Below are 13,207 nucleotides of genomic sequence, written 5' to 3'. Positions count from 1 at the left end.
AGAAAGCAAAGCCTCGTAAATATGTAAAACCTCCACCCTTTCCTCCTCGCAAAATTCCAGCGTTCTACGCGTACGAGTCAATGCTCGACTATTTTGCAGATTACAAGGACGATATGAAAAAAGTTTTTTCATTGTCACACATTGAACATCTGGGGAAAAATGGCTTGGTACCCCTTTCAAAATTGAAACCCTTCTTTAGAAGTTTTTCGGCCTACAAAAACTATGTGGACCAAAAAGCGACGGTGGTTCCAGAGGAGGCGTGGGAAAAGGCGTATCCGGATGCCACAAACTATGTTCGCAAGTATTACAGACCCCAACCGGGTAATCGAAAACATTTGAAAATGAAAGCTTTTGTTGGATCTCCAGTCATGTCCGAGGTGTCTGATGACGAGTCTGTCTTTTCCATCGATGCATCCAACGACGAGAGTGACAACTCCAATGTCAATCTGCCGAAAGAAAGTGTTTGCGCGGGCGTTTACAAGGTGTGTCGTCATTACGATGCAAAACGAAGATACAAAAAATTCCCTCCGGATGGTAGCGAGAGGGATCGTTACATGTTTAGTTTAAAATACCAATAATGGGTTTTCGAGCGGATTGTAAACCAACGGAAAGAGTGTCTTGTGCAGAGGGCTGTAATGCATTAAATACGGATGTTTGAGCTTTGTTGGAAAATCATTATTTAACGATAAAATTTTTGCGTGGGAGGTGCAGGGGGACAATTTACCCCTCAGCACACGAACGGGAATCACACCTGTAGTTTCGGGAGGACCAAAACAAGTTTCGAGTCCTTTGGAAACTGGACATTTTTGAAAATTTTGCGCATCGTATTTGAAAACCCAAAGCTTGATAAATTTAGGTAACATCCGAGTGCAAGTGATAGTGTCCAAACCCAACAAAGGAGAGAGGGTTGGAATGTCAAAATTTAAAAGTGTTATAAAATGGTATAGCTCTTCTTCAAAGGTTTCACTCGTCTGATTTTGGATCACGTCCACATAATAGCGATTCAATTTGACTCGTTGACAGTGTAGCGGTAAGGACGTGGTGTCGAAATGATCCGTCTCATGCACATAAAACATGTTTTCGTTACCGACGAGATAGGAAAAGCGAAATGGATCCGCATGTTGTGACAACGTGTACATGGCGTCATGCGATCGTTTATCATATGCATGTACTACGTCAAAATCTGCATTTTCTGGCAACAATTTGTAATGGATATCCATGACAACGATATCCTTCAGTATGGGATATTGCCTTTTGGAGAGTAAATGCAGTACAAGCGTCTTGTAATCTTCTGCCATGGTTGGCTTTATTAACTGTGCAAACACATTGCTCCGGAAAATGTTTGAGCTGGACGAGCAAAGATTAAAACCTGACTTTAAACTACAACGTAAAAAAAAAAAAAAAAAAAAAAAAAAAAAAAAAAAAAAAAAAAAAAAAAAATTTTTTTTTTTTTTTTTTTTTTTTTTTTTTTTTTTTTTTTTTTTTTTTTTTTTTTAACGATGCTACTAACGTTTGAACTTGAGCCAGTATTATCTAAAGTCGCGAGCTCCAAGAAATTCTAGAGTTGCGAGCTCCGAGAAATTCTAAAGTTGTGAGCTCCGAAAAATTCTAAAGTTGTGAGCTCCGAAAAATTCTAAGCTCCGAAAAATTCTAAAGTTGTGAGCTCCGAGAAATTCTAAAGTTGCGAGGCCCCAGAAATTCTAAAGTTGCAAGTTGGAGGGCTTCAAGAAATTCTGACGAGTCTGAGATCATAAGACTAAACGTCTGGCTTTAAACTACAACGTCAAAAAAAAAAAAAAAAAAAAAAAAAAAAAAAAAAAAAAAAAAAAAAAATTTTTTTTTTTTTTTTTTTTTTTTTTTTTTTTTTTTTTTTTAACGATGCTACTAACGTTTGAACTTGAGCCAGTATTATCTAAAGTCGCGAGCTCCAAGAAATTCTAGAGTTGCGAGCTCCGAGAAATTCTAAAGTTGTGAGCTCCGAAAAATTCTAAAGTTGTGAGCTCCGAAAAATTCTAAGCTCCGAAAAATTCTAAAGTTGTGAGCTCCGAGAAATTCTAAAGTTGCGAGGCCCCAGAAATTCTAAAGTTGCAAGTTGGAGGGCTTCAAGAAATTCTGACGAGTCTGAGATCATAAGACTAAACGTCTGGCTTTAAACTACAACGTCAAAAAAAAAAAAAAAAAAAAAAAAAAAAAAAAAAAAAAAAAAATTTTTTTTTTTTTTTTTTTTTTTTTTTTTTTTTTTTTTTTTTTTTTTTTTTAACGATGCTTCTGACGTTTGAACTTGAGCCAAGAAATTCCAAAGTTACGAGTTGAGGGCTTTTTTTTACGTTGCGTTGTAGCCAAGTTTTTTGACCCATTCCAAAATGATATTTTCTCTCAAGTAAACGTCTGGCATCAAATGTGCAAAGTCTCGCAATACTTGAATTAGGCTCTTTTGATTACTTTGACACAAGAGCATATGCGTTTCCGTGTCAAATACCTCTTCAGTCTCGTTCAAAATGCATCGTTGACCCTTCTTTTTCTTTTGATTAAACATGGTCATAAATTCCAGTTTGAGATATCGAATGACATCTCGTATGGTTTTCTTTTCCATAAATCGTCTCCATTTTTTTTCATTAAAGTGAGGTGCGTTTCCTTTTAACCGAATACGATTCTCCACGTTATAACTTCCCATATCACACAAAACAGGATGCTTTTCCGTGTATAAAAACAAAAAATGTTTTAAATCTGGTACCGCGCCCCCCAATTGATGGCAGGCGGCACAAAACAATACAATGGTTGCGTAGGCACACTCTTTGAACGAAACACGCTGCAATTTACTGGGTGGATACAAATCAATAGCTTGTCGAAACATGCCGATCGTGTAACCGGATGATTCTCGAAGATGACCTGAAAACGGCAACACGTATTGACTCCCCAACCATTCTTTCATTTTCATCATTTCGTCAAAGTGTTCGGGTATATCGCAAGATTGATCTATCGTGTACGATTTCCAAACGGTGGATCGATTCGCGTACAAGCAGTGAAATCGCTCCGCGTTGAAATTATTCAACAGCAACATGCAAGGTTTTCTAGGATGAATGGGGCAATCTGCCGCCGTGAAATTTGAATTTGTGAGGTGCCGAATTATACTTTGAATACGATCTTCTGCTCGGATCGTGCATTTTGAGCTCATGTTCTTTGTTTACAGAGAAAAAAGCGACATGAGTCCAAAGTACGTTTGCGTACTGGATATGGATTTGACCCTGGGGTTTCACAGTGCCAGAAAATTCCACCCTCGCCCCAAATTGAAAACGTTATTGCAGTTTTTAAAATTGATCCAAGCAGACATTATCTTGTGGAGTCATGGCAAAGACGCCTACGTGAAAGACATGGTGAATGCGTATTTGCCGGACGTGGCCGAATGCGCCCACACACTCTTTGGACGAACAGAGTGCGAATATTCTAAAAAATTTTACAATTATCTCAAGGCATCGGAGCACGTGCGCGACATGTATCGAAAAAGGTACAGTCAAAACATACTCTTGATGGGGGTGGACGATAATGTCACCATCAACATGGACGACGGTTATGATTTGCGTATTTACGTTAAACCCTACGAGACTGTCAATTCTTGCGATAAAGAACTGATGGTGGTGGTGGAGAAGATGATTCAAGGTATTGTGGAGAGAACCCAATGAAACAAAAATGTATAGTGTGGATCAGTATTTAAAGTCTGTGCGAAATTTACAAACCAAATGTAAACTCTTGACTTGGTTGCGTCTACAGGATGCCGCCCATTCAAACATTGGGTTGTTTTACAGCGATAAAGCGTATCAAAAGGTTTACATTTATTAACAAAGCAATGCGTTTTTGGATTCTAATATTTTTGTATGCTGTAATCGTCATTTATTACGCCTCGCAAACGCCTCGTACTCCCTTTTCAAAGTGGCCTCTCCTCCCAAAACACGCCGAAACCTCTTCCCCCGACACATGCACACACACATCAGACTGTAAAAAACACGACATTTGCGTGAATAACTTATGCGTTCCTCAACTGTTGAGAGGCGAAGACTGTTATCCCGAAACTGGCACGTGGACGCTCGTTTCGCATCGTGGCAAGTCGTTTGCGGCCTGCGTATGTTTAAATCCAAATCTCGTCACCCAAACCCATTTCGGAGGCAACTGCACCGTCGATGTGGCGTGTCGGCCCAACGGATATTTCAGTATACAATTGCAAAAATGCATTTGTGCGGAGGGTTTTGTACCCACGAAGAATTTCGAATGCCAAAAAATGTCAGTCGTGGATCGCATGAAATATTATCCGTGTGAACCCGACGAGCTGAGCGGGCACCAGTTGAACGAGTCGGATGGGCTCGACAAAAATTACATACGTCGGCACTATGAGAAAAAATGCTTCAAGAGACCTTGCACGTTTGACGCCATTACAGGAAAACCGTTGAAAAAAGCTCGCTACAAATCTGGTTTTGGGTGTGTGTGTGATCCCACACTCGGTCAATTTGGAGTCAGGATAGAGGAATTGGACGACTACACCTATGGCAAGGGTTACAATGCGTGCGTCAGTGCGTTTAAAAACCCCCCGGAGGAACCTATGGACGTGCAACTCTATGCCTATTTTTACTTGTTGGATCATAATCCCGTAACGTTTTTACACTACAGTAACGTGGATCCCAAAAAGGTGATTGCTCCCCTCCGAGACCAGGTGCGCGATGGATCCTTGCAAATTGGACAAGAATTTCCTTTCGATTACATGCAAGTGTTTTTTTTGGAAAAGGAATCGTTTAAAGCGAAAATTTACAATTATCGCGTGTCATCCTCTTGGTTTGGAAAATTAAAAATGGAATCGTCCCTTCAACCTAATCGTATGGAGTGGTGTCGGTGGATCACGCGTCACTGGCAACCCGGGTCGACGCCCCTCGTATGGAAAAATCAATTAATGTACGCATTTCCAGCCTGTTATATCGGCAAAAACGATCTCGGAGTACCTGAAAAATACCGAGGAACCATCGTTTCCAATCCCCATCATGTAACCCTTCCAGGATGGCCCGAATCGCCTCGTTCCAATGGATTGCTTTTGAAGCACGAGGGGGGTGATTGGACACTGGAACTGGCTCCAGATTACAAATTGGAAACATACTCGCAAGTCACCGACAATGTGCCGAAATGGGACGATCCTTTGGTGGAGGCGTTGAAAAATCGTAAAGTAACCCGACGAGCCGTAACAGCGGGTCACGAGGCGTATGAAAAGACAAAGTCTGATCGAGAAAACGAGCCATTCTTTTAAACAAAGATGAAGCGTGCGCACGAAGAGGATGCGTCATCAGAAGACGAAGAACCCCCCACCAAACAGATTAAACCCTCGGACGTATTGCTTGATCTTGAAGCAGGTTTGACGGAAAGAGACGATATTAGTCAACAACTGATGAATGCCCAAAAGCAATATTTCACAACGTATATGGAAAAATTGATGAATCAACTCCCGATGGGAAAATCCGTCATCGAAGCGGTTCGCAAAACTGGTTCAGAAAACGATTTCATGTACATGTATACGGCAGCAAATACAATCATCCAATCCCTTTTAAGCGTGAAACAGGTTAAAGCTACAAACTCAATGGTGGATATGATTGCGGGGGTCATGTGTCGTTACATTCACGAAAAAGTGCTCACGCCCATGTTACAACCAGTGGTTCACGATGAACATTTGAAGAGAGCATTCCAAGCCTATCAAGCCAGTGTGAAACAGGATGAAGATGCAATTGAATTGGAATTGCGGTGTGTAGTGCATACAATTAAACAAATGTTGGAAAAGGAAAAGGATACCTTGAAAATAAATCATCCCATCCGGGCTCAGGTGACTCAGCAGATGAAAGCCATAAGTGATTACGTCGTAACGTTATTACTTTCCATCTCAACAAAGCCATCAGAAAGCAAAACGGAAGTTGTCGAGACTGAACTCGAAAGAGAAGAGGCGAATTTTGAAGTAGATATTTTAAAATAAAACATTTGCGAGTTGGCTGGATCAGTGGCAGAGGCCGTAGATGATTTTTACAATTTAAAACTGAAACAACGTTGAAAAGTTTTAGATGGGGATGTAGCGGCGTCAAGTTTAAATTGGCATGGTCACTGGAGAGAATTTAAAATTTTACAAGCTGTGAGAGCTTTGGAAAATTTTGATGAGCTGAGAGTATCGACCCGATGCAACAACATCTAAAGTTGCGAGCTCCAAGAAATTCCAAAGTTACGAGCTCAACGTCTGACTTTAACATACAACGTAAAAAAAAAAAAAAAAAAAAAAAAAAAAAAAAAAAAAAAAAATTTTTTTTTTTTTTTTTTTTTTTTTTTTTTTTTTTTTTTTTTTTTTTTTTTTTTGACGAGGTTGTACACGTTTGAACTTGAGTCAATATGTTGAGTCAATATGTTGAGTCAATATTGTATAAGGTTGAGAGCTTCAATAAATTTTAAAGTTGGGACCTTCAACAAATTCTAAAGTTAAGAGTTGGAGGCCTTCAAGAAATTCTACAGTTGCAAGTTGGAGGGCTTCGAGAAATTCCACAGTTGCAAGTTGGAGGGCTTCGAGAAATTCCACAGTTGCAAGTTGGAGGGCTCCAAGAAATTCTAAAGTTGCGAGCTCCAGGAAATTCTAAAAGCTGGAGGGCCTTGCGAGCTGGAGGGCCTCAAGAAATTCTGACGAGTATGAGATCAACAATGCTTGACGTTTGACTTTCACATACAACGTTAAAAAAAAAAAAAAAAAAAAAAAAAAAAAAAAAAAAAAAATTTTTTTTTTTTTTTTTTTTTTTTTTTTTTTTTTTTTTTTTGACGAGGTTGTAGACGTTTGAGCTTGAGTCAATATTGTATAAGGTTGAGAGCTTCAATAAATTTTAAAGTTGGGACCTTCAACAAATTCTAAAGTTAAGAGTTGGAGGGCTTCAAGAAATTCTACAGTTGCAAGTTGGAGGGCTTCGAGAAATTCCACAGTTGCAAGTTGGAGGGCTCCAAGAAATTCTAAAGTTGCGAGCTCCAGGAAATTCTAAAAGCTGGAGGGCCTTGCGAGCTGGAGGGCTTCAAGAAAGTCTGACGAGTATGAGATCAACAATGCTTGACGTTTGACTTTCACATACAACGTTAAAAAAAAAAAAAAAAAAAAAAAAAAAAAAAAAAAAATTTTTTTTTTTTTTTTTTTTTTTTTTTTTTTTTTTTTTTTTTTTTTTTTTTTTTTTACAATGTTCTATTGACGGTTGAACTTGAGCCAGTATTATCTAAAGTTGCGAGTTCCAAGAAATTCTAAAGTTGCGAGTTGGAGGGCTTCAAGAAATTCTGACGAGTCTGAGATACGTTCTTGATAGACTGTGTCTCAACACTTTTTAAATTTCTACTGCGACAATTTGATTCATGCTCCTGACTCTGCTCAATGCCGTATATACCAAATTCAAATCACGACTTCCGTTAAAGTTGATGGCTATTGCGGCATCGTCCATTGTATCCCCTTGAAACTTGTGTATAGTACCCGCATACCCAACCATAATTGGAAAATCTCCTTTGGAGTTTCTTTGAATTATTACTGTGCTGTTGTCTGCGACATTTTTACATTCGATGCAATCCTTTTCTTCATTGAAGCGCTCAAATATCAGAGACGTACCATTTGAAACTGTGGAAACTCCATTTTGGAGAAGGAAAACATGACATCCTGACTTTACGTCCACGTATGCGTTACCCGAATGGGTTTTAGATTTTCGCCACAAGCGCAGTCGTGGACCTTTTACCAACTGCGTCAAATAAAAATTGTTGTACGTTTCTACGGAGGATTTCAAGTAGGCCAGAGCTCGTGTGCATTTCGCCAATAGTGTCGTGTCGATATTTTCCACCACTGGATAATGAGTCACTAGAAATGTAAAGAGTCCAGTCTCATCCTCTTTGTCTACAAATGACCTCAAATTCTCAATAATTTCCTCATACTCTTTTTCAAAACGCTTGCTTTGCATTAAATCGATGCGTTTGGTTTCAGATTTGACACCCGCCGTAAACATGTTGTGTATAGACCTTACGGGTCGCAGTTGATTGGGGTCACCCATCATGATGCACAACACGGGATCCGGGCGCTTAAAAAAGTACTCAAATATCCATTCCACCAACCAAAATGCAACCATACCCACTTCATCAATCACCACAATTTTCGGCTCGAATGGACAGTTGAATTCCTCGAGGAGGCAAGCGCTTTTCTTTAAACACTCTTCTGTATCAGCTTCCTCAACCAATTCCTTCTCCAAATTGTTCAAGACGGATCCTTTGCCCCAATTTAATCTCATGGCGGAATGAATCGTGCTTCCATTCATTCGACTCGCCACTCTTGCCGTAGGAGCCATGCGTAATTGAGGAATTTTGATAAAATCCAAACAAGTCATGACGGTATAGGATTTCCCAGTGCCCGGTCCACCCGCCACAATGACTTTCAAATTTTTAGGTTTTTTAAGCCATTCATCCACCAACAAAGGAAACTCTTGTTGGCTTTCAGTGAGCGTTTCAACATGTTTGTGATACCCGACTCCATAAGCGGGGTGGTTCCATTGGTCAGTCATGGATGCCCCGATTGCAATTTGAAATGCGCGACACTCGTCTTGATGGATTCTGAAACACGAGAAGAATATTTAATGCTAGCTTGTGAAAGAGTTGCAGTTTCGTACTTGATGGACTTGTATGCTTTGTACGTGGCCAAAGATGCTGTACGCGTTCCGTCGGTTCCAATCAAATCAGTGGTGACACTCGGTGTGGAAAAGGTGATCCCTCCAGACAAATGGTTAAAATGTATTTTGTGGACGCGCTACCAACGACAAGGTCCGCAGGCAAGTTTGGAATGGTGCGTTTCTAGACCAGGCACGGCTGCGTTTTACTACTCGGTGGGAGAAGAAGGATCGTTGCTGATGCCTCGTAACGGTGATTTAAATACGATACAAATTCACCCAGACACTGTCAAAACAGTATCGGGACAGTCTGACCGTTTTTGCAAAAATCCAGTGCTGTTACTGTTGAACAAGGAATCGCAAAGACATGAATGATTTGGCATGAACAAGATTTTTCTTTTAAAGGCATCAGAGTAAAAAAAAAAAAAAAAAAAAAAAAAAAAAAAAAAAAAAAAAAAAAAAAAATATATTTTTTTTTTTTTTTTTTTTTTTTTTTTTTTTTTTTTTTTACGTAATGTTTTGTATTTCTTCTTCCATGTGTGCATCCTCTGATGGAAATTCAATAGCTGGTGTGATTGGATCCAAAAACACCATATTGGGGCATGGTTTTATTGCAGATTCTTGAAATACAATCATGTTTTGGATTGTCCCACCAATTTTGTATTTATCATCTCCAAAAGTTGTTCTGCTCCTAATAGTAATTTGACAAATGGCTAAAAAAGATCCCATCTTTGTTAAACTCGCTTCCAGAGGTTTTTTGAAGGCGTGTTTTAAATCTTTACCATTAAAAACTCTCAATTTAGTCACACACCAATTTCGTTCAAAGTCTAACGGTACGTTTCTCGACAAATGCGCTTCATAACACGTGTGACACAATGCTGGATCGCAGTAATCCATAAATAATCGAGCACCATCATGTAATTTTTGAGTTGGATTTTCTCTCATGGCATCTCCAATGACTTGTAATGGGTAACAGTCGCGAGCCACAAAAGACGTGTGTCCTTCCGATTCTTTTGTTTTATCATATGTAAAACATCCCACGAGAATAACCTTATGCATCATACATGGTTTGATAATGTTGCGAGTAAATGTCTTTTCATTACTGCTGGTATGACCCTTGGAAAATAAAACGCCGTTTTCTTTATGAAGTTTATACGCCTCATTTTCATTTAGCTTATTTTCCCAATCAGGTGTTATGAGGTTTAACGCTCCGCTGTCTGTTTCGAGATCCTGAATGGCTTTGGCGAGTGCAGGAACTGCGAGTGTATGTTTAACAATGTAAGAATATTCCATCTTGATTAAAGACGATTCAAAAGATCCATTTTGAAAACTCTCTGAAACTCTCTGATTGAAAAACTCTCTAAAACTCAACTACCAACGACAAGGTCCGCAGGCAAGTTTGGAATGGTGCGTTTCTAGACCAGGCACGGCTGCGTTTTACTACTCGGTGGGAGAAGAAGGATCGTTGCTGATGCCTCGTAACGGTGATTTAAATACGATACAAATTCACCCAGACACTGTCAAAACAGTATCGGGACAGTCTGACCGTTTTTGCAAAAATCCAGTGCTTTTACTGTTGAACAAGGAATCTCAATGACATGAATGATTTGGCATGAACAAGGTTTTTCTTTTAAAGGCATCAGAGTGAGTAAAAAAAAAAAAAAAAAAAAAAAAAAAAAAAAAAAAAAAAAATTTTTTTTTTTTTTTTTTTTTTTTTTTTTTTTTTTTTACGTATGCATTTCTTCTTCGTTAGGCTTATCGTTACTGGTAGAGGGTTTAGAGGTGCCAGGACTAGTCGGCTCTGAGAAATAGCCAATTTCCCCCATGTCTGGATGTTCTTTTCCAGTCATTAGTTCAAACGTTAACGCAGACAACCGCCGTTTAGTCACATCATCATAAGGCAAACTTTCGATGAATTTGTTATTTTCCAAATCGCCCGTCGCTCTGTTTGCCAATAAAACCTTTTTACCATTAGCCAATTCTATATAATTTCCATAACGCCGTACCACAGACAACCAGTGTCGATAACGCAAATAAATTGCAGCTTTAGAGTCGGGAAATTGTACTTCTACTCCTTTCATCGTATCATTTTTAATAATTTGGATTCGTTTATTTGGAAGTTGATTATTTTCATTTTCAGTGCCTTCTAAGGTTCGTTTCTTGGCTAGACGAAAAGCTTCCCAAACTTCATTACTCGTATGCCAAAGGCTGTCCTGGCCAAATAGGAACATTTTTCCGTCATGGTTGATTTTAACTTGACCATCTTGCGTTGTAATTTGTATACCCTCTGCTACATTCTTCACCTCACCTGTTATTTTCTCACCAATAGCCATGTAGGCTTGATCATCCATATCGTCTTTATTTGATTCAATTTCTTCAAATATCGGAGACAATACCTCCGATGAATATGGACTTGAAACAGGGGCATCCTGGGGACAAATTGGAACAATCAATTCAGTATCACTGTCCACATCCATTTGACGCAAACTGTTGACAAAAGGATCGGCCCAATCGTTTAGCAACTCTCCACTAGGGTTTGAATTTTTGTCCGAGTCTGAATAATCTTCCTCATTCATTTCTTGATTGTTTCATTTAAAAAAACAAAGAATATGTCGAGTCTAAACGCAATTTTACATCAAACACCTTGGATACCCTACAATGACACCTTTTATCACTCTCGAATGATTTTAACCTTTCCAAAAAATGTCATTTTCACAGCACAGTTGCTGTCCCACGTTCAATCCTTGCCCGTTTATAAACAGTATCCCCATGCCGAACGTTTCGAAGCGAAATGGTTGCAAAATGTGGATTGGAAGCAGAGCATGATTGTCTTTGATGACAATTCTCACGTAGTGATGGCTCCAGAGCCAGTGATGGATTTAATTCAATTGGATCGTCGTTTGCAATACAAGGAGGCTGCTGACGGTATATTTGGTTCTTTTCGACCCATGTTTCTTAAGAAGCAATGGCTTTGGATTCTCGGATTGGTATTGGGTTGGATTCTGGTCAATGTATTCTCGACTGTCGCGAAACGGACCCCTTATCGCTTGGTGCTGTCGAATCCACCTACACGTTCGTAGAGGACTTTTTCAACCGCAAGGAAATGCACGATCTGTGGTTGGGTTGGGTCCATAGACCTTGCAAGAAATCCACCTCGTTTGTAAATACGGCCCGCTCCGCTTCTTTGTAGCAGGCTGGAACTGTGACGGTGTTTTGGTAGAGTGTTTGCGCTCGCTCAAAAGACTCTAGAGAGTATCGGGGTGTCGATAGTGCCGTCAACAGACGATTGCGATCAAAATTGTCAAAAATTGTATTTTGAATGTACTTTTGAGGAAATGTGTGTTTTGTGTAATAATCCTTTAACCAGAAAAAGGTCACCCAAAACGAATCAATCAAATCTGAATCTCCGTGCGTCACCTCCTGATAACGTAAATATTTTTTCATTTTTATAATAAAACTAGCTATTGCAAAGGGTGGATCTTGATCCTCGTCGGAAATCAAAGCCTGCGTTATATAAGGTGCGTTGATGGGAGTAATGCCCACCAGAGCGGGGATAAAATCATTTCCAAACAAAAAAGAGCACGTTTCCAGCTGTTTTGGAGAGTAGGGTAACCATTCATGGACGAGTTGTGTGAAGGGGTAGTATTTACCATACCGATAAATTTGAATCGTTTCGTAGCGATTCAAACGCATTAAAGCAATGACAAATACATCTTGGTCTTCGCTCGCAACGATTGGATTTTTGCAGTGTAGCGCTTCGGCCATGTGAAACAATTTATGCTCTCCCTCGCCGGGAACGTTGCATCCACTGAGGACGACGTGAAGCTCACGCGCTTTGAAAAACTCAAAGTGTTTCAACCGCTCTTTGAAGTAATCCTGAATTTGTAGAGAGATTTTGTTGGTTCCAAACAAGGCGGCTCGGTATTTGGCTTTTCCGCTAGCGATTGAATGGTTATCCTTTCTGGTTCTCCGTGCACGTTGAGTGGGCCATTTCATGGGTACGCCATCTCCATCAAACGAAAGTATCAACGTAATTTTGTCAGTAGAGCCATAATACAGAAATTCATTTAAATGCGTGACCAATTTGTGCCACGCTAAACGACACATTTCTTTAAATAATTTCTCTTCATCAGTCTCCAAGGCCAACGAGATGGCCACATGTAATAGGGATTGCACATCATATAAAATGGAATCGAAATACTTTGGTTGAGTGGGTGGCTCTTGATCAGGTTCGTGCAGCTTGTTGATTAACGCACAAAAGTTGTTGATGCCCATCATACAAAAACGTGTGTTGGCGAGAGGCTCGCTTTTAAAAGACAACCTCAAAAAAAAAAAAAAAAAAAAAAAAAAAAAAAAAAAAAAAAAAATTTTTTTTTTTTTTTTTTTTTTTTTTTTTTTTTTTTTTTTTTTTTTTTTTACGATGTTACTGACGTTTGAGCTTGAGCCAACATTGTATAAGATTACGAGTTCCAAGAAATTCTAAAGTTGCGAGTCGGGCTTCAAGAAATTCTAAAGTTGGGACCTTCAAG

The sequence above is a fragment of the Parasteatoda tepidariorum genome, chromosome 5 (assembly GCF_982258835.1).
Source record: "Parasteatoda tepidariorum strain Cologne lab strain chromosome 5, Ptep-v5.0, whole genome shotgun sequence".
NCBI classification, from domain to species: domain Eukaryota; kingdom Metazoa; phylum Arthropoda; class Arachnida; order Araneae; family Theridiidae; genus Parasteatoda; species Parasteatoda tepidariorum.
The sequence above is the reverse complement of the archived record's forward strand: the minus strand, read 5'-3'. Positions refer to the sequence as shown.